A 21,962-nucleotide genomic window follows, 5' to 3' on the forward strand; every position below is an offset into this window, starting at 1 on the left:
TGATTTGTTTTTGAACTGTCTCAGAACTGAAAGGTAAATAAAATTTACATTTGAACAGCGTACAATAAATTTTCCTGGTTCCGAACGTTTTCCACTTTATAAAAATTGGGTAGAGGGGTATAAATAGACTCCCAGAGATAATTATAACTGAGTCAATGATCCTCTCCATGTCAGTACCAGTAGAAAACTAATAGGATCACAGCAGATATCCAATTTGACTCTCTGTTTTTAAAATGTCTATATTCTGATTCCAGCTTTGTTCGTGTGTTGTGGCAAAGCAACATTTCCTACCCATATCCCAGCTTCCCTAAATGTAAAGAGAGTGAACAGCCTAAGGACAGGTCCAGATCTGGTAGAGGCAACGATTCTTCTTCCCTGAAGAACTTTAGTGAACGAGTAGCATTTTAAAGATAAAATTTCCTGGTCATTTTTGGATTCCAGCTTACAAACTACCAAATAAATTGAGATCAATTTCCGATATTCTGGATTCTAGCAGCCACTCCCATATTCATATCGCTACTATTTCTAGTAAGCAGGCTATCTTCAAGAAATATATCTCCCAACCACTCCATTTGTTCCTTTAGAGTAGAATAAAACAGAATATACTTTATTGTCGGGTGTACTCAAGTACAGAAATACAGGAGGATAGTGAAAATGTCACCTCTAATGCCATCTAAGGTACAGGCACCGAGGTACAAATCTTAAATACAAAAAGAGGAATAAAAAAGAAAAGTAATTGCATTACTTTACAGTAATCTATAGTAAAAGTTTGAAATGATACTTAGTTAAAAGGATAGACAACACAATCAGATAAACAAATTACAAATAAACATTACATTGCAGTAACTCAGCACAGGGTCTTCCACATGTGGTCTGACCACCTGCGCCATCCCCAGTTGAACAACCATTCTCGCACTGCCCCAAGACTCCAGTCTGCTTTGCACCAGCTCTCAAATTCTCCAAGGTAAGTTTTCACCAGGACTACTTCTCCGTCCCACCCTCTACTCCGGCACTCACTTCCCTGCACCGGCCACCATTCCAGGACTCACTTCCCCACACCGGCCTCCACTCCAGGACTGACATCGCCACACCGGCCTCCACTCTGGCACTCACTTCCCTGCACCGGCCACCATTCCAGGACTCACTTCCCCACACCGACCTCCACTCCAGGACTCACATCGCCACACCAGCCTCCACTCTGGGACTCACTTCCCCGCAATGGCCTCCACTCTGGGACTCACTTCTCTGCAACGGCCTCCACTCTGGGACTCACTTACTTCTCTGCAACGGCCTCCACTCTGGGACTCACTTCTCTGCAATGGCCTCCACTCTGGGACTCACTTCTCTGCAACGGCCTCCACTCTGGGACTCACTTCCCTGCAACGGCCTCCACTCTGGGACTCACTTCCCTGCACCGGCCTCCACTCTGGGACTCACTTCCGTGCACCGGCCTCCACTCTGGGACTCCCATCGCCACACCGGCCTCCTCTCTGGGACTCACTTCCCTGCACCAGCCTCCACTCCAGGACTCACTTCCTCACACTGGCCTCCACTCTGGGACTCACTTCTCTGCACCGGCCTCCACTCTGGGACTCACTTCCCCGCACCGGCCTCCACTCCAGGACTCACTTCCTCACACCGGCTTCCACTCTGGGACTCACTTCCCCGCACTGGCCTCCACTCTGGGACTCACTTTCTCGCACTGGCTTCCACTCTGGGACTCACTTCCCTGCACCGGCCTCCACTCTGGGACTCACTTCCCCGCACCGGCCTCCACTCTGGGACTCACTTCCTCGCACTGGCTTCCACTCTGGGACTCACTTCCCTGCACCGGCCTCCACTCTGGGACTCACTTCCTCACACCCGCCTCCACTCCGGGACAAATTTCCCCACAACAGCGTCCACTCCCGGACTCACTTCCCCACACCGGCCTTCACCCCTGGACTCAGTTCCTCACACCAGCCTCCACTCAGGGACACACTTCCCCACAACAGCCTCCACTCTGGGACAAATTTCCCCGCAACAGCTCCACTCAGGGACACACTTGCACACACCAGCCTCCACTCTGGGACACATTTCCCCGCACTGGCCTCCACTCCGGAACACACACTTCTTTACACCGGCCTTCACCCCTGGACTCACTTCCTCATACCAGCCTCCACTCTGGGACACATTTCCCCACATCAGCCTCCACTCTGGGACTCAATTCCCCGCACTGGCCTCCACTCCAGGACTCACATCCCTGTGGCAGCCTGTGCTCCGAGACTTGGTTACCTGTGCCAGCCTGTCCTCTGGGATTTGCCTTCGAGGCTTACCAGCTCCTCCATTCCCCTCCGGGTATGTTCACGTCATCAGTTCATTAAAAAAAATGCAGAAAGGAGGGAAAAAAGATGACAAAGAAAAAATACTGCCAGAGCAGAGGTGCTCTGCTTCCAACGTCTTACTCTGCTGTCATCTTTTGACAATCAACTTCCATTTTTAACCCCTCCCCCTTACCACTCTAATTACCAAATGAAATAAATTTGTCATGTTTACCCAAAGAACCCTTCAAAACTGAAATTATTTATCAGATTTTCCTTAGCCTTTTTCATTCTGATCTAAATATCCCAGTTTCTCTTGTCAATCTTCACACCAAAGGTAACTCATCCCTGTTGCCATGTATAGGTTATCAGAAATTTTGAGTGTTTTTCAGTACTGTAAGTTTGTGATGCAACTTTATCCACAGAGGTTTTTCTCATTTCTGAAACTTATCTTGGACATTTTTGTCCATCCATTGTTGGTGAATCGGCATCGCTAGAAAATTTGACATTTGTTGCCCATTCCTGGTTTTTGAGAAGATAATAGTGGGAGTTCTGCTTGAATTGGATTTCATGCCATGAAGGTATTCCAATAATGCATAATAAAAACTGAAAGAACTATGGATGCTGCAAATCAGGAACAAAAACAGAAATTGCTAGAAAAGCTCAGCAGGTCTGGCAGCATCTATAGAGAGAAAGCAGAGTTAACATTTTGGATTGAATGAGGGTTCTGAGGAAGGGTGAGTTCCCATGTTGGACAGGGTGGTTAATGGATTAATGGATGAGGTGTTGATTCATTCCTTCTTCCATCCTCACCTACTGCGCGTGCAGTGTGCATTTCCTGCAGATGCACCATTGAAAGAATATTGCCCAGGTACATAATGGTCTGGTACAGCAACTGCTCTGCCCAGGACCCTAAGAAACTACAGAATTTTGTGTGCACAGCCCAGAATATCACAGAAGCCAGCCTTCCATCTTACAGCCTTACACAGCTTGCTGCCGCGGAAAGGCTGCCAACATGATCAAAGACCCATCATATCCCGGTAATGATCTCCTACAACCTCTTCCATCAAGCAGAAGGCACAGAAACCTGAACACACACTCCAGCAGGTTCAGGAACAGATTCTTCCCAGCTGTTATTGGACTGATGAATGGACTCTCTAGCCTCAAATAATGCTGACATTTCTAATGTTGATCTCACCTAGTGCCCGCCCTATACAATGTAACCTGCATGCCTCTTTCTAAGTCTTTTTGATGTGTACATCCTTGCTTACTATGATATGCCTGTACTGCTTGTAAACAAAACTTTTCACTGTGCTTCGGTACACGTGATAATAAATAAATCAATCAAGGTGCATTGCAGCAACTCTGTCATTTGATCCTAAATGTGTTGTATTCAGACAAACTGCATATTTAATCATCCCTTCTATTTCCATTTATCCCATTTACTGTTTGAAACTGCTTTATAGTGGATTCTTGACAAAGTTTTATCTAAATATTGAGTGAACTGACAGCTTTGAGTAGGGAATGCTGACCATTAATTGAAGTCAACACTTGTTGACATTGTATTGCTTATCATTTCAATTCTTCACTTTCCTGCTGTTAGCCTTCAGCTGTGTTGAGCCGAACTGCGTTTGTGACTATATATATGCATAAAGATATTTATGAATGAAGTATAATTTGAAAAAAAAGTGTCAATATATGCTGAGGAATAGCATCTCATTTTTATGAGACAGTTTAAAGTTTTCTGAACTTAGGTCATGACCTCTGCCCCCATTTTATTTCCTTTTCTTTGCTGGTTATGATATTCCTCTCCTTAGCTGTCCTTGAACTGAGTGGCTTGCTCGGCCATTTCAATGAGCAGTTGAGAGTCAGCCACATTGCAGTGGATCTGTAACTGCATATAAGCCAGAGCAGTTGGGGATGGCAGATTTCCTTCCTGATGTCGGTGGTGGACAAGTTGTTGGAGGGAATCCTGAGACAGGATGTACATGTATTTGGAAAGGCAAGGACTGATTAGGGATAGTCAACATGGCTTTGTGCGTGGGAAATCATGTCGCACAAACTTGATTTGAGTGTTTTGAGGAAGTAACAAAGAGGGCAGAGCGGTAAATGTGTTTTATATGGACTTCAGTAAGGCGTTCGACAAGGTTCCCCATTGGAGACTGGTTAGCGGAAGACAGGGAGAATTAGCCATTTGGATGGAGAACTGGCTCAAAGGTAGAAGACAGAGGCTGGTGGTTGAGGATTGTTTTTCAGACTGGAGGCCTGTGACCAATGGAGTGCCACAAGGATAGGTACTGGGTCCTCTACTTTTTGTCATTTACATAAATGATTTGGATGCGAGCATAAGAAGATGACACCAAAAATGGAGGTGTAGTGGACAGCAACGAGGGTTACCTCAGATTATAACAGGATCTTGACCAGATGGGCCAATGGGCTGAGAAGTGGCAAATGGAGTTTAATTCAGATAAATGTGAGGTGCTGCATTTTGGGAAAGCAAGTCTTAGCAGAACATATACACTTAATGGTAAGGTCCTAGGGAGTGTTGCTGAGCAAAGAGACCTTGGAGTGCAGGTTCATAGATCCTTGAAAGTGGAGTCGCAGGTAGATAGGATAGTGAAGAAGGCGTTTGGTATACTTTCTTTTATTGGTCAGGGTATTGAGTACAGGAGTTGGGAGGTCACGTTGCAGCTGTACAGGACATTGGTTAGGCCACTGTTGGAATATTGCATGCAATTCTAGTCTCCTTCCTATCGGAAAGATGTTGGGAAACTTGAAAGGGTTCAGAAAAGATTTACAAGGATGTTACCAGTGTTGGAGGATCTGAGCTATAAGGAAAGGCTGAACAGGCTGGGGCTGTTTTCCCTGGAGCGTTGGAGGCTGAGAGATGACCTTATAGAAGTTTACAAAATTATGAGGGGCATGGATAGGATAAATAGACAACATCTTTTCTCTGGGATCGGGGAGTCCAGAACTAGAGGGCATAGGTTTAGGGTGAGAGGGGAAAGATATAAAAGAGACTTAAGTGGCAAGTTTTTCACACAGCAGGTGGTACGTGTATGGAATGAGCTGCCAGAGGAAGTGGTGGAGGCTGGTGCATTTATAGGCATTTGGATGGGTATATGAATAGGAAGGGTTTGGAGGGATATGGGCCGGGTGCTAGTAGGTGGGACTAGATTGGGTTGGGCTATCTGGTCGGCATGGACGGGTTGGACTGAAGGGTCTGTTTCCATGCTGTACATCTCTTTGACTTTATGACTCTATGACATTAGTGAGCCCATGGGTTTTTCCAACTATTGACAATGGCTTCATGGCCATCATTAGATGCTTACTTCCTGTTTTTAAAAAAAATTGAATTCAAATTCTACCATCTGCCATCTGCCATAGCACTGCTGCCTCACAGAGTCAGGAAGCTGGGTTTGAATCCAGCCTCGGGCAACTGTGTAGAGTTTCCTCCCACAATCCAAACATGTGCAGGTCAGGTGAATTGGCTATGCTAAATTGCCCATTGTGTGTGGGTTAGATGCATTAGTCAGGGTTAAATATAGGATAAAAGGGTAGGGGAATGGGTCTGAATGGAACACGCTGCGAAGGGCTGGTGTGGACCTGTTGGGCCAAGGGACCTGTTTCCACACTAAAGGGATTCTTCTACAGATTTTTTCAAATTCAAGAATAACATAGAATAGATTACTGGTAAATTTTGAATTGGAGGATAATCAGTTAGAATATTATCAACTTGTATTTGTGAAGACAAAAATAGATTAGCCAGGCCCAGCACATTGGAAATTAAACCCAGATTGATCCATCATTTTACAATATTCATGATGCACTTTCCATTATGACATTACCACATTGTACTCCAGGCTGTTGTGATGTCACTGCTAACATTCTGAACCCACAAGAACTACCCACAGAATAAACAACCACCTACTCAATACAAAATAATGCAAGCCAAGATGAAATCTCCCCTCACCAGCCTCCTCTTCAGCCTTGCAGAAAGGGCTTTACAATGAACAATAAAGTCCCTCCCTTTTCAGTCTGTATTCTTTTCTTTTAAGAAGCGTTTTTGATCCAAGGTTCAGTGTTTTTTTAATATTTTGTTTCACATGCAATCAGGCAACGACAGATTATTTGTCATTTTATCTGCCTTCTCCTTGTGGACTCTTTGTCCTTTTGGGGAATGGTAATTAATATACTCCCAGACCTCTAACAACACTGCCCTATTACTATCTTCCAGGAGGTGCATGCATGCATTCAAGCAGCACTTGTCTATGACTCACTGTCTGATTTTCGACCCTCATGGCAAGAGAAATGTCTAACACCACTCAGTTACGTTTCACTATGGTAGGATTGACATAAGCAATTTTCCTTGTGGCAAATTGTGGGCATCAACCCACATTTAATCAAAGGGTGTTCGAGACTGAATACACCAAAGCCACGCTACCCAGACCTGTGCATACTTCTAACTATTGCTGTAATGTTGTCAACGTGACAAAAGTCACTATTTTTAACATTGTTTAATGGTGTAGATCGTTCAAGTAACAGACTTCATGTTTTGGGAAGGTAACAAGATTCAAAATCAAAATACAACTTTGTACTTTTTCTTTGATGGTCAAAAAGCCGTAATTTCACAATATTAATGAGTTATTTCAGAGTTAGCTTAGTACAATCATTACTAAACTAAGCCTAACCTAAAAACATGAATCCCAAAATATTAGGCAGCCCTCGTATTTTCAGGTCACCATCAGTCAAGATGTTTGTTAATAAATGATTTTCAGTATTTTTGGATTACACAAAGTGAAAATGTAGCTTTTTCTTTAAACTTTTAAATTATTGAGTCTTATGTTTTTCAGCAGCTGAGGGAATCAAGAGACCTAGTGAATACTTGAGCTCTAGCTGAGATAGGAGGTGATCATCTTGAAGAGCTGAGCAGGTCAGAGGGGCTGAATGGCATACTCCAGCTCCAATTTGTTATGTTTCTTAAGTTATTAACTAAAATTTCTTTTAAAAAATCTGCAAATCATGGAGTGAATTGCAAATGACAACATTGATGAGCAATCTCAGGTTTTAAGTCATGCTTATCACTGGCTGATTTTAAGTTTGTTAATTATTTATTAATGTAATGTGGGCATTCACTGGCTAAACCAACATCAATGCCCATCCCTAATTGCTCTGGAGAATACAGTGGTGAGCTGCCTTCCTGAACTGTTGAAGTCCTTGCGTTGTAGGAGAGTTCTTAAGAAGGGAGTTCCAAGATTTTATTCCAGAGACATAAAGGAATGGCAATATAAAATTTCAAGTCAGGATGCTCCGTCTCCATCATCAGAGTGCCAACTTTATCAATATGTGAGTGCACATCAACACGCTGCAGAGTAAGTTGAGGTGTTGCTTGACAAAGGACACTAAGGATTCCAATTTTCCTACCTCAGCCACTCTTACCTACACCGTTCCTGAACTAATGCAAAGCAAATATTAGTTACTGCAAAAATATTTCTTATGGATTCCATATGGTATAGGATTATACATTAGGATTCCATATGGTATAGGATTATACATTACAAAAAGAGACTATTCAGCCCATCCTGTTACTGCCTGCTTTTGAAAGGTCTATCCAATTAATTTCACCCTCTTGCTCCTTCCACATGGCACTGTAGAATTTTAAAAATATTTGTGTAGTTCCCTTTTGAATTTGCTCCACAACCCTTTCAGGAACTAAATTCCTGATCATACTAACTCCCTGCTATTTTTTTGATAAAAATTCTCATTTTACAAATTGTCATGAGTCTGTGTTCTCTGTTTATCTTACTATCACAGTAATTTCTCCTAATTCATGCTATTAAAACCATTCACAATTTAGAAAACCTCTATCCAATCTGATCTTAATCATCCCGCAACACTATATTTAACACAATCATATTTTCTGGTCTCTCCACAGAACCGTAGTCTTTCATCCTTGGTAATGTTCTAGTAACTCTCTTTTGCGCCCTCTTTAAATCCTTCCTGAAGTGTTAACACCCAAAATCAGAGATGAAGCACAATCATGAGACTTGTTGCTTAACTAACATCTACACCATCGTACATTATTTGTGTACATTTGCAGATGTGCTCAATGGTATTTTGTATTAGTTTCACTTCTCTGATAATCCTATAGTTTAAATATAGGTATGTTTTTCAATATAATTTCAGTCATAAACTCTAATGTATTTTAAATGTCAAAATTCTTGCTGAAAATCAATGGGCTGGATTTTACCAGCAGAGTTTGAGATATGTGGGGAAGCATACTATCACCGTCGGGCATGATTAAAGCCAATTTTAAAATGCCTGCCCCACACCAATGATATGTTAGAGTGGTATAAACAAGCTGACAAACAGACCTCTGGCCCTCAGAGTGGTCAATCTGATTGTCTGACAGCCTACCTCTAACAATTGCAGCAGAGCCAATACTCAGTGGTATGTGTTGTCAAGACTTCAAAGCATCTTCAGGAAGAAGAGTGATGCTGACCGGACTAAGTTAAGACCCAGGCTTTTAGCGTGTGGAGGGATTGGGCACCCCAGGGAGGACAGCAGGGTGGGAATGCGAGTGGAGATCATGGTTGGTTTTGGAGGCCAACCAGGGATCAACAAAGACAGAGAGTGACCTCTTGAGGGGTGGGTGGGTGATGAGTGACCTGGTGCACACAGGGGAACTCCCCATCATCTCAATGATGTGCTCTATCTTCCTTTATGTCTTAAAATAGCAGCTTTAATAGACCTGCCCATGTTAGCTGTCTGCCATAAGGAAGTGAATTATGCCAGTGGAGGTGGGTTGAGGTCATTAATTGAAGGTCATTATAGAACATAGAACAGTACCGCACAGGAACAGCCCTTTGCACCCTCCCCCCCCCCCCATCATGTCTGCACCGACTGTGATGCCATTCTAAACTAATCCCATCTGCCTGCACATGGTCTGTATCTCCCTATTCCCTGCCTGTTAATGTGTGTCTAAATGCCTCTTAAATGTTGTTATCATATCTGATTCTACCACTTCCCTTGGCAGCGCATGCCAGGCAACTATCACCCACTGTGTAAAAAATTTGCCTCACACATCTCCTTTAAACATTTCTCCTTTCACTTTAAACCTATGCCCCCATGTATTTGACATTTCCAGCTGGGGAAGAGATTCCAACTATCCACTCTATTCATGCCTTGCGTAATATTATGTACTTCTGACAAGTTGTCACGCAGCCTCTGATGCTCTAGTGAAAACAATCCAAGTTTGTCCAAACTCTCCATATGGCTAATACACACCATTCCAGGCAACATCCTGGTGAACCTCTTTTGCACCCTCTCTAAAACCTCCACGTCCTTCCTATAGTGTAGTCACCTAACTTGGCCTTCAGTCGTGCTAAGGGCAGACAATTTAATGGGCACTTCACCTATCCCCTGTTTTATGGAGGAAGGGATGGCATGGTTGGCTCCCAGACTCCTGCCACAGAAATGCATCTAGCAGGGGTGGTGGGGCCATAAAATCTAGCCCAGTGAAATCTATTCATTTTTATAGAAATCTCATTATTATGTGCCTGTTGTTAGAAATTTCCTTGACATACTTGACTTAATTAAAGAAAAAGCTGACTTCTCAGGAACTCATTTGTGCTCATTGAGTCTCCTTCAAACCTCTCTGTTTCTGCAATACAGTCTTTCTAAGATATGCCCAATAGAACTGAAGAAACAGGATTTCTTTTGAAGTAACATTTGAAAGCAAAAGAAAAGCCAAGAAACTCTGAAATATTAACGCAAGGGGAGTGGGTTTGAGTCACATTGGGGGAGTTTTTAAATCTCCAAATCTGTGTGTGTGGACAGGGTGGAACTTTAAAAATGTAAAACTTCTCAAAACTAATATCTGTCCTTGGACACCCCCACTTCTGGTTATAACAGATGCATGAGATGGGGGTGGGGGAGGTTTTAAGGAAAAAAAATCAACCCCTAGGAGGCAGGTGACACATTTAGTTATTTATTGAGGCTGCATGTCTCTGTTCCCAATTTAACATTGACCATCTGGGCATTCTGGCCTCTGGAAGTGCTAGAGCTGATAGTTCACCAAGGAACAGACTTTTGCAGCACTGCATATGGGCCAGGAGGAATAAGAGTCCTTCACCCCACTGTTCACCTAGAAGCCAGTAAACCTCGAGAATCATATATATAGTTCTGACTTTGTCTCAGATGCTTCAAAATGGCATTCCAGTATGACCATGCACTGATTTCCAAGTATGACTGCTTTCCTTACTAATTTTTATTTCTCCTTTTGGGATGTTGCCTTTCTATGATCTGATGCCCTTCCAGTGTCTACCACGCCTGTGATTTCCTCTGGGAAATCTCTTCTCCCTCCACTTGTCTGCAGAGATCTTTTTCCCCGTTCATCCCTGATCTCTCTATTTCCTCTCTCCATGATTCTGCTCTCCAAGCCCCTCCTTTAGACAGACAGCAGCTGTTCAAGACAACTGCTCACTACTACCTCCCCAAGTGTAATTAAGAAAAGGCAGCAAATCTGGCTTTTCAAGCAAAATGTTTAACAGCCAGAGAGATCTTGTTTATAGTATTAAAGGGACTTTAGCCTAGAGGTTACAAGAAGCTTATGATCGGTACTGTGTTGTGTCTTCATGTTCTAATTGTTTCAAGTTGCTAGAATTTTGGGGCACTTTACACTATTTTTGGAATTCTTTGAAAGGAAAAGAACACAGAGCAATGTAAATTGGAAGCAATCTGTAATTGACAGTGAGTTTGGTTTGTGGCACGGGACGTTGTCCCAGACATGGCAGAGTGGATGTTTTATTGCCTACTATTTTTCTGGGAGTGGTGAAAGTTGACAGCCAACTCACAATGTGCAGCTTGTTTTTTCTCTTAAAGGAAGTACAGATGTTTATTCTTAGATTCAGTTGCTGGCTGATACGTTACATGTCTCTGTTTTCTTGGGAGCTTAAATTAAGGCCATGTCATGTGGCAGGAAAGAGCCATAGTGCAGTGTTGGCAGGATTTAGCAGAACTAAACTGATATCCTCCTCTGTTATTAGAGAGGACAAGAGCAGCAATAGGATCCTGTGGCACCGTCATACAGTTCACCAGCTATCCAGGGCAGAAATGGAGTCTGGCGTACACATCCAGTCTCATGAGAGGTCTCATTTTTCAATCCCAATTTGGTTTCTCTTTGATGTTTCTTTGTTGAATGTTTGATACCAGTTGAAGTCCCAATTTTAACCCCTCAATTGATGAAAGCAGAGTCTATAGGGGAGTTAAAAACTTAAGCAGATACACAATACACATTGCCCTTTTGAACAGGCAGGTTTCAGGCAATGTATGAGTTGACCCTCCAGTCAGGCTAAAATCTCATTAAAATCTCATTGCTCAGACTGCGATGACATTTGCACTCACATCAGCCCAGTGCCAACCTCACAAAGGGAGACCGAAACTGGGAAGTCAGCTTTATTTTTCAAGTGTTTCTTCATGGGCCGAGAAGAGCAGGAATGTGTGCCACAAGAAATCCTTGGAGCTCCCCTTTTTCTGCGTCTCACATAATAACTTCCCAGACTTGTTTTCTTGAGAACATTATTCTGTCAGATTCCCCACAGTGACCTGCACTTATCATCCCTGCAAATGCCAGTTTTGGATGGGTATCAGGTCTAATTTATTTATGTGAGACCGATGCACAAAAATGGTTTGGGCTATAGTGTGAATTAAAAATCAGGCTCAAAGTCAGGATCACTAAGGAGTCAGGATTAATCTGTTTTTTATTGCAATGTTTGTTGGTCCCCTGATAGTGTTGACTACTGCTGGTGATGACTGCTCACAGAACCTTCAGTGTATATTCAAATATTATTCACCATGAGGCACTCCATTTTTGATAGGAGAAAGTGAGGACTGCAGATGCTGGAGATCAGAGCTGAAAAATGTGTTGCTGGAAAAGCGCAGCAGGTCAGGCAGCATCCAAGGAGCAGGAGAATCGCTGTTTCGGGTATTAGCCCTTCTTCAGCCCATATTTAATGATATGCGATTTTGCAGCTGGGAGCTTTGGCTAGCAAGAAAGAGAAAACATGCCCACAATTCAGGGTGATTGATGCCAATTATAATGACCTTACCCTTGCTAACCAAGTAAAAATTAAACTTGCGAGATTTCTAGGATGTTTAGTGTAGATAATCAATAGATGGTCTATTAGTGGAATGATTGCAGTGTCCCTTTGAAGAGGCAATGACAGACTCAGCTGCACCGAGTGCTCTTTATCTGGCAAACTGTGTGTGGGCTGAGAGGATAAATGCTGTTTGCAGCCTTTAGTGACACTGCTACAGATTCATCTTGGAGATTTTTGTCGTATGACTGTGGTTACTGTACTATGCAATTAGAATGTAAATGACATTCAGAATTACCATATCACCACTTCTGTATTCCTAGTCCTCTGTTCCTTTGTTCAAAACATGAAGGAACAACAGAAGTTTTTTTTGTATACTGCAAGCCCATTGACATGATTATTGCTTGTTTTCATTGCATCTTATTCATTTAATTTTTTGAGCTATTTTCTTCCTCTGCTGTTTTGCGTCAACTTAGTAGACAAGTGGTGACCTGCTGCATTAACCTACCAAAGCTGCTTTGTACCTGAGATCGAGGTGGGAGTGAAAGTGCCAAGAATGATTTACAATCTTGTTTTCCCCTGTACTAAACAAGGCTGTTCTGTGCTGACTTGCTCTCAGATTTTCTTCCCCTTTCTCCATGACGAAGCATTTGTTACAGGTAACTAGGTGTAACTTGGGCTTGGCACAGTGAGATAAAAACATAAAATGAGCTAATGATTGAAATATTAAAGGGACAGGGTATTCTTACAAGCCAACTTTTTTCAAGGCAATAAATGGAAAATGTAATGGTCTGAAATAATAATGGCCTGAAGTCCCCCATCATTGTTGCCCAGATTTCCTAGTCTCTGGGTTGTCGGATGCAGGATATGTGATGTAAGAAGTGTTTGGGATGCCATGGAACCTCCTAAACATGGACCTCTACAGGAATTGCTTGAGAAGTTTGAACTTCTGACAGGTAATTCTCCAGCTCCCAAGATCCTGTACAAAAATCTGCCACTTTGTATGAAAATTGAAGACATCAGACTGATGTACTCACCTGAATACTAACCCAAGTGATATTAAACAGATAGCTTACTATGTGCATGTTGTATCAGATTAACCCCAAATGTAACTCACTCACATATGATACATGTGTTAATGATTAAATGCAAATATGAATTGAGAAGAGAAATAGGCTGATTTAGCACCTTGAGCCCAGTCTACCATTTCATTAAGATCAGGCTGATCTGTTTGTCTTTTGAATGCCACTTTCCCATGAGCTCCTCATAAGCTTTGATTCCCTGGCCTGCGTAAAACCTATCTATCTCTGCCTTAAAAATATTCAATTACTCTGTCTCCACTGTCTTCTTGAGGCAAAGAGTTTCAAAGTTGCACAATCCACTGAGGGAGAAACAATATCTTCACATCTCTGTTCTATATGGGTGACCTCAAAGTTTTAAGCTGTGTTCCCTTGTGGACAAGACTTACTCTGGACTCACTTACAAAAAGAAGCAAGCTTTGGCATCCAATTTGTCAAGACTGCTCAGGATTCTTATACTCTTTAATCAGGGTAACCCCATGTATAGTTCACTGTAGTAGGTCGCATGGTGGCTCAGTGATTAGCACTGCTGCCTCACAGTGCCAAGGACCTGGGTTCAATTCCTGCCTTGGGCAACTGTCTCCCCGTGTCTGTGTGGATTTGCTCTGGTTTCCTCCCAGAGTCTAAAGATGTGCAGGTTAGGTGAATTGGCCATGCTAATTTGCCTGTTGTGTTAGGTGGATTAGTCAGGGGAAAATGTAGGGGAATGGGCCTGGGTGGGTTGCTCTTCGGAGGATTGGTATGGACTTGTTGGGCTGAAGGGCCTCTTTTCACATTGTAGGGAATCTAATCTAATCTATATGATACCTATGCGTTAATAATTACACACAAATGTAATCACCCTTCGACTGTTTTAAACTGTAGTGAGAATAAACCCAGGTAAGCCAATCTGTCCTCATCGGACAACCCATTCATTCCAGGTATTGAACCACCTCCATCCATTTACATCCTTCCCTAAATAAGATCAAAGCTGTACACAGTATTTGAGATATGGTCTCATAAACATCTTACATAATAGAAATATAACATCCTTACTCTTATGTTTTGTTGTAATAAAGGATAGCATTCCATTAGGCTTCTTGATTACCGCTTACGTTGCACGCTTACTTTTTGTGGTTCCTGCACTAGAACACCTAGGTACCTCTACACCACGGAATTCAGGAGTCATTCTCAGTTTTAAGTAATGCTCTATCTTTCATTTCTCAGCCAAAGTAAATAATTTCACATTTTCCCATAATATAGTCCACCTACCAGATTTTTGCCCACTTGTTCGACTTATCTATAATGGTCTGTAACTTCCCTATGTCCTCTTCAGACTGTACGTTCCTACTGATTGTTGTGTCATCTGCTACCATACCTTTGCTCTCTCCATCAAATTTATTGACATAAATTGTAAAAAGCTGAGGCCTTGGCACAAGCCCCTGGGAAACTCCGCTTACTTGTCACATAGAATCATAGAATCCCTACAGTGTGGGAACAGGCCATTCAGCCCAACAGGTCCACACCGACCTTCCGAGGGGCATCTCACCCAGACCCACCCCCTAACCAATCCCTGTAGCCCTGCATTTCCCACGGCTAATCCACCTACCCTACACATCCCTCCTGCCAATCAGAGAAGACTATCTTCTGTTTTCTGACATCTAGCCAATCTTGTATCCATGACAACTCCCACCCCACAAGATCCTACTTTGTGCAATATCCTTTTACATGGAATCTTGTTGAATATTTTCTGTCAATCCAAGTACAGTTAAATGCCAGTCTTCCCCTTATTCACAGTGAATGTTACCCCTTTAAAGAATTCCAACGAATTGATTGATCATGGTTTCCCTTTACAAAACTATGCTGACCGTTCCTGATTAGGTTCAGCTTTTCTAAATGCCCTGCTAGGATCTCCTAATGATCAATTCTACCATCTTCCCAAGGTAATGTGTCAACCTGTGGGCGGCATGGTGGCACAGTGGTTAGCACTGCTGCCTCACAGCCCCTGAGACCTAGGTTCAATTCCTGCCTCAGGTGACTGTGTGGTGTTTGCATGTTCTCCCCGTGTCTGTGTGGGTTTCCTCGGGGTGCTCTGGTTTCCTCCCACATTCCAAAGATGTGCAGGTCAGGTGAATTGGCCATGCTAAATTGCCCATAGTGTGAGGTAAGGGGTAAATATAGGGGTATGGGTGGGTTGCACTTCGGCAGGTCGGTGTGGACTTGTTGGGCCGAAGGGCCTGTTTCCACGCTGCAATCTAATCTAATCTAACTGGCTTAATAATGACCTCTTTACTGCTTCTCACCCTTTTTAATTAAGCAGGCTATATTTGCTATCTTCTAGTCTGTTAAAATCTTGCAAATATTGGTAAGTTAACAACAATGCATCATGAGGCTCATTTAAGCCCCTCAGTTGAAATCCTTCAGGACCCAAGGACTTGGTAGCCCTGCATCTATCAGTTTGCTGAGTACCGCTTCTTTGGTGGTTGTAATTTCACCAGCTTCCTTCCTCCTGTCCACTTCCAGATTTACAGCTATTACTGGGAAACTGTTTTGTCTCACTCTGGAATAGTGCTCATCTTAGTACAATGACTTCAAGAGATTTATGATTTCCAATAGATCCTAAAGGTAGCCTCCTGGACAGCTCATCTGTTGGCATATAGGAACTTTAGGAGCTGACAACATTGTTCTGTTTATTTGGTGCTAATGGGGATACCAGAGCGGGAAATTTAGACAACATAGTAATGAAGACTGGGAAGTTAGATCAGTCTTTATAGCAGCACAATCATTAATTGAAGGTGTTCTGTTTTGGCAAAGGAAATGCAGGAAACTTAAAATAAAAATAGAAAATGCTGCAAATGCTCAGTGGATCAGCCTGTGTAGAGAAACAGATATTGACGGGGATTTTCACACCTGGACCAGGATTACAGAATTAGGACATTTCCCAGCTCCAAAAACATGACCGGGAAAAAGAGATCTTCAATTCTGGATTTTCATTCCATGGTCATGGTAAACTATCCCTGCTATCCTTCTTGACCTATCTGCAGCCTTTGATATGTTTAGTCTCACCCTTTTCATTGAACATCTATATTATTATCAACATTGCTGTTAAATGTGGTGCAAATCTATTCTCTGGTTCCATTCTTATCTATCCTGTCATAGACAGAATTAACTCATAACAGCTTTTTCTAATGCTTCCTTAACACAATCGCTGATGTCCCACAAGGATCTATCCTTGGCTTGTTCCTATTTCTCATCTATAAACTGTCCTTTAGCACTATCATTCAAAAATACTGTGACAGTTCCAGCATGTACTCGGATGATGCCTCCTCTCTGTGCTGTCCTCCAGTTCTACAACTCTGTGAAAGATTGATGCTTCTCCAGTTCTAGCCTCTTGAGCATCTCTGATTTTAATCGCTCCGCAGTGAAGGCTATGCATTCAACTGTCAGAGCCCTAAGCTTGGAATTCTCTCCCCAACCCTTGTCATCTGTCTACCAATATATTCTGTAATTTGTTTTGCAGTATGTGAGCAGTTTATTTAATGAAACTGATTCTTCAAGTTTTAATACGTGACTCCACACATGCAGTAACCTAAAAGGACTGATTTGTGTGTAGCCTGTGCAAGGATCTTTGGGCTGATACATAGCCTACTGTTGATTAGATTCGATTCCCTCCAATGTGGAAACAGGCCCTTCAGTCCAAACCGATCCTCTGAAGAGTGACCCACCCAGACCCATTTCCCTCTGACCAATGCAGTAAACACTATGGGCAATTTAGCATAGCCAATTCACCTGACCCATACATCTTTGGACTGTGGGAGGAAACTGGAGCACCTGGAGGAAACCCACATAGACACGGGGAGAATGTGCAAACTCCACACAGTCACCTGAGGCTAGAATTGAACCTGGGACCCTGGTGCTGTGAGGCAGCAGTGCTAACCACTGAGCCACTGTGCTGTTGAGAGAGAGCATTATTTGCTATTCCTCTTTCTTTCTCTAATAGGCTTCTTAAAATCTATTTCTTTGACTAAGCTTTAGATCATCTGCCCTGATATCTCCTTATGTGGCTCAGTGTCAAATTTTATTTCCTAGTGCTCCTATGAGGTGTGCTAAAAATGGTTCATAAAATCTGGTATTGCCACTGAGTTGCACATAAATCAGATAAAATAGTATTTTCTGCTTTAAAAATGCACAATTTATCTTCTTGTTGCTTATTAAGTTGATGGAAAACTTTAGTGAGAAATAAAAGTGTTTTCCATGATCTGTACTAGTGTCAGCAGTTCTGCAGCTGGTTGGGAAAGTAAAGTTTCTGTAACTCTCTATTAATGGTACATAGATTCTGTGGGTATTCTCCCTGTTTCTATTGTTCATTCACCCCCAATGTGTTTAAGCTCTAGATTCAGAAGACCAAACATCTTTTGCAGCATTTCCATTTTCTGGATAAACCTTCTCAAGCAAATATGACAATTAACTTTGAATTTTGTGCAATAGGCTTCCATTCACAGCCAAGGAAATCAATAGAAACTTTCTTGTAGTAATACTTGCACAAGGCATTCACTGAGAGATTATATTTGCATCTCATCAACAAGACGATGTTCAAATGCCAGCATTCTAAGACACTATCACTTCCTTTTTGGAATCATGCTGAGGATTGTTATCAGTTTGTCGATGTGCACATTTCTTCCTGTTTTCTCCATCTGTTTCCCTTGGATTTCTTGCCTAATCTTACAAACTGATAATGAAATGGTTCTTTAGATATTCAAACTTGCACATAGCCCTTTATATATATACCAAACACTTAATTATAATTAAAATGTCAATTCTAAGAAAATGGTTGATTTAGCCCACTGATTAACTCCAGAAAGATGACTTAAACATTGGAATAAACTGATCACCTGTCGGAATACTGATATTCTGCAGCTCTATTACAATGCACAGAGCGCTTGTTTCCTTTTCTGAATCAGTCAGCACTTCTCTGCCTCATTCAATAGACAGGCTGCATTAACCTGGAGTATATCATTAGTTGCCAGCATCTTGTACAGAGAGCTCAATGAAGTTCCACAGGGAAGAAGCTGCTGACAATGCAGTAGAATGATGCATATCAACTTCTTTTGGTGCTACACCACATGTAGATGGTCCTAATTATGAATGTATTATATTCATTTCTTCCATTATATATTGTAGGCTGTATTTGCACCAAATAAAGTTGTTTGATTTATTTAACAGAAACCTTTCTGATCACATGGCAGCATGGTGACTCAGTGGTGAACACTGCTACCTCACAGTGCCAGGGACCTGGGTTCAATTCCACCCACAGCTGACTGACTGTATGGATTTGCATATTCTCCCTGCGTGTCGTGTGGGTTTCCTCCCACAGTCCAAAGATGTGCGCGCTAGGTGGGTTAGCTATGATAAATAGGGTAGGGGAGGTGGGTCTGAGTGGGATGCTCATTGAAGGATCAGTATTGACTCAATGGGTCAAATGGCCTGCTTTCACACCGTAGGTATACTATGATTCTATGTTTTGTATGGTGCCACTAGCAAAGACTTCTATCAATTCCTGAGTGAGGTAACACCATGGATTATGACCCAGTGTGGTGTTCTTCATTTATATTTTTGAAGTATGATACCTGGCTGTTGCTTTGCCTGATCAAGACATTGATGCCTTGCTATCTGAATGAATTTCTTTCCCTTTGCTTCCCTAAGCCAAAGATCAGAGACGTTCAAAACAAAAATCGTACGGTGGATGAAAGGAAACTCAAAATTCAGCGTATCTGTGGCTCTTTTGGTAGGCTTCTCACCTCTGAGCCGGGTGTTTGTTGGTTCAAGTCTTTCTCCAGTGTATACAACAACTAATCCAGGCTGACTGTCCAGTATTATACTGAGGGAGTGTTGCAGTGTCTGTGTTGTCTTTCAGATGAGACATGAAACCAAGGCTCAGCTGCATGGGGATGTAAAAAGTCTCTTGACATTATTTCTAAGAAAAGTTGGGCATGGCCTCGGTAACATGTATCCTTCAACCAACTATAAAATGTATCCATTCCTATCCACATTGATGAGTATGGCATCTTATAGTGTACATACTGATTGCAGCGTTTCCTATTTTATACTGGTAAGGGTACTAGTGTAAATGCTCGCTGTGCAAGAATATTCTACCATGTGCAAAGGACAATGATTATACTTCAACAGTACTCAAGTGGCTGTACAGTGCTTTCAGCATCCTGAGATCATGAAAGGCATTATCCAGGTGCATTTATATCCATCTTCTCTCTTTCAATTATTATTTGCAGAAAGAGGCAATCTCTTTGCTGGCTGCTGTTTAGTCTTGTCAAAAATAGTAATCTCACAGACCATTGTGGCTTATTTTTGTTAAGCTGTTGCAAAATGGTAGGTTCTGAATATTCTGGATTAAATTCTTCTGCCATCCATAGTATTTTGAAGAGGGAGCATCTCCCTACTTGATTCCAGAAATGTCAAGTATGTATGAGGATATCATTGCACACTGATGTTTAAATTTCCATGACAACAAATACTCATCATTGTAAACTGTGAATAGGCAGACAATTTGCTCTAAATGAAGCATGAACTGTGTCTAGTTCACATTGTATCGAGGAACACTTGATTTTCCCAATGGATGCAAAAATATATAAAATGTTCTTTCAAAAACCAATCACTTTTTCTTTTTAAGACAAAACTTACTAAAAAAACTATAGATGCAGCAAACATGGTTACCAGAGGAACGGCGGTTGGTGGTTATCTCTGTTTTCTGACATGTTTTCCTGCAGGCTCTGACTCTACAGCTGCTTCCATAGTTCAAGTCAATGTTCATGTATAAACTTGAGCATTATCAGCCTATTTGAACATAGAGAGTCTTTGCAACCAGATTGAAACTGTCTTCACCTGTTACCTGGCACGGACACACTTTCCAGCACATATAGACTTTGCCATTCAGAAATCCAAAAGCAGGCTGGAGATCACAGCGGGTCGGGGAGCATCCATAAAGACAGAGCAAGCAAACATTTTGAATCTAGATGACTCTTCCCCAGGGATCTGATGAAGAGTCATCTCAACTTGAAACGTTAGCTTGCTTTCTCTCCACGGATGCTGCCTGACACGTTGCAATCTCCAGTATTTTTTTGATTTCACTTAAGATTCCAACATCTGGATTGCATCTAAATTGGAAGGGACTAATATACTGGCAGGGACATTTGCTACAGCTGCTTGGGACGATTTAAACTCGTAAGATGGGGATGGGGGAGGTGGGACCCAGGGAGATAGTGAGGAAAGATTTCAATCTGACACTGGTACAGTTGAGAACAAAGGTGAGTCAAACAGTCAGGGCAGGCAGGGACAAAGCAGAGAACAAGGTAGGACTGATAAATTAAACTGCATTTATTTCAAAACAAGAGGCCTGACAGGGAAGACAGATGAACTCAGGGCATGATTAGAAACATGGGACTGGAATATCATAGCAATTACAGAAACATGGCTCAAGGATGGACAGGACTGGCAGCTTAATGTTCCAGGATACAAATGCTACAGGAAGGATAAAAAGGGAGACAAGAGAGGAGGGGGAGTGGTGTTTTTGATAAGGGATAGCGTTACAGCTGTACTTAGGGAGGATATTCTTGGAAATACATCCAGGGAAGTTATTTGGGTGGAACTGAGAAATAAGAAAGGGATGATCACCTTATTGGGATTGTATTATAGACCCACTAATAGTCAGAGGGAAGTTGAGAAACAAATTTGTAAGGAGATCTCAGTTATCTGTAAGAATAATAGGGTGGTTATGGTAGAGGATTTTAACTTTCCAAACATAGACTGGGACTGCAATAGTGTTAAGGGTTTAGATGGAGAGGAATTTGTTAAAAGTGTATAAGAAAATTTTCTGATTCAGTATGTGGATGTTACTAGAGAAGGTGCAAAACTTGACCTACTCTTGGGAAATAAAGGCTACGTAAATGACTGAGGTGTCAGTGGGTGAGCACTTTGGGGCCAGCAACCATAATTCTCTTAGTTTTAAAATAGTGATGGAAAAGAATAGACCAGATCTAATAGTTGAAGTTCTAAACTGGAGGAAGGCCAATTTTGATAGTATTAGGCAAGAACTTTCAAAAACAGATGTTTGCAGGTAAAGGGACGGCTGGAAAATGGGAAGCCTTCAGAAATGAGATAACAAGAATCCAGAGACAGTATCTTCCTGTTAGGGTGAAAGGAAAGGCTGGTAGGTATAGGGAATGCTGGATGACTAAAGAAATTGAGGGTTTGGTTAAGAAAAAGAAGGAAGCATTTGTCAGGTATAGACAGGATAGATCGAGTGAATCCTTAGAAGAGTATTAATAGAACATAGAACATAGAACAATACAGCACAGAACAGGCCCTTCGGCCCACGATGTTGTGCCGAACATTTGTCCGAGCTTAAGCACCCATCCATGTACCTATCCAATTGCCGCTTAAAGGTCGCCAATGATTCTGACTCTGCCACTCCCACAGGCAGCGCATTCCATGCC

The 21,962-nt window shown here is 42.2% G+C and overlaps 1 protein-coding gene and 1 long non-coding RNA gene across 2 annotated transcripts in view; one reads left to right on the plus strand and one right to left on the minus strand.

Moving 5' to 3' along the window:
• The window catches only part of LOC122554277, a 254,601-nt gene that overhangs the window by 9,530 nt on the left and 223,109 nt on the right, over positions 1-21,962 (plus strand). The window lies entirely within an intron of this gene.
• LOC122554278 overlaps positions 1-21,962 on the minus strand; it is a 49,032-nt gene that overhangs the window by 761 nt on the left and 26,309 nt on the right. The gene's annotated exons all lie outside the window — the stretch shown is intronic.

Source organism: Chiloscyllium plagiosum, chromosome 11 (genome assembly GCF_004010195.1).
Source record: "Chiloscyllium plagiosum isolate BGI_BamShark_2017 chromosome 11, ASM401019v2, whole genome shotgun sequence".
In the NCBI taxonomy this organism is placed as follows: domain Eukaryota; kingdom Metazoa; phylum Chordata; class Chondrichthyes; order Orectolobiformes; family Hemiscylliidae; genus Chiloscyllium; species Chiloscyllium plagiosum.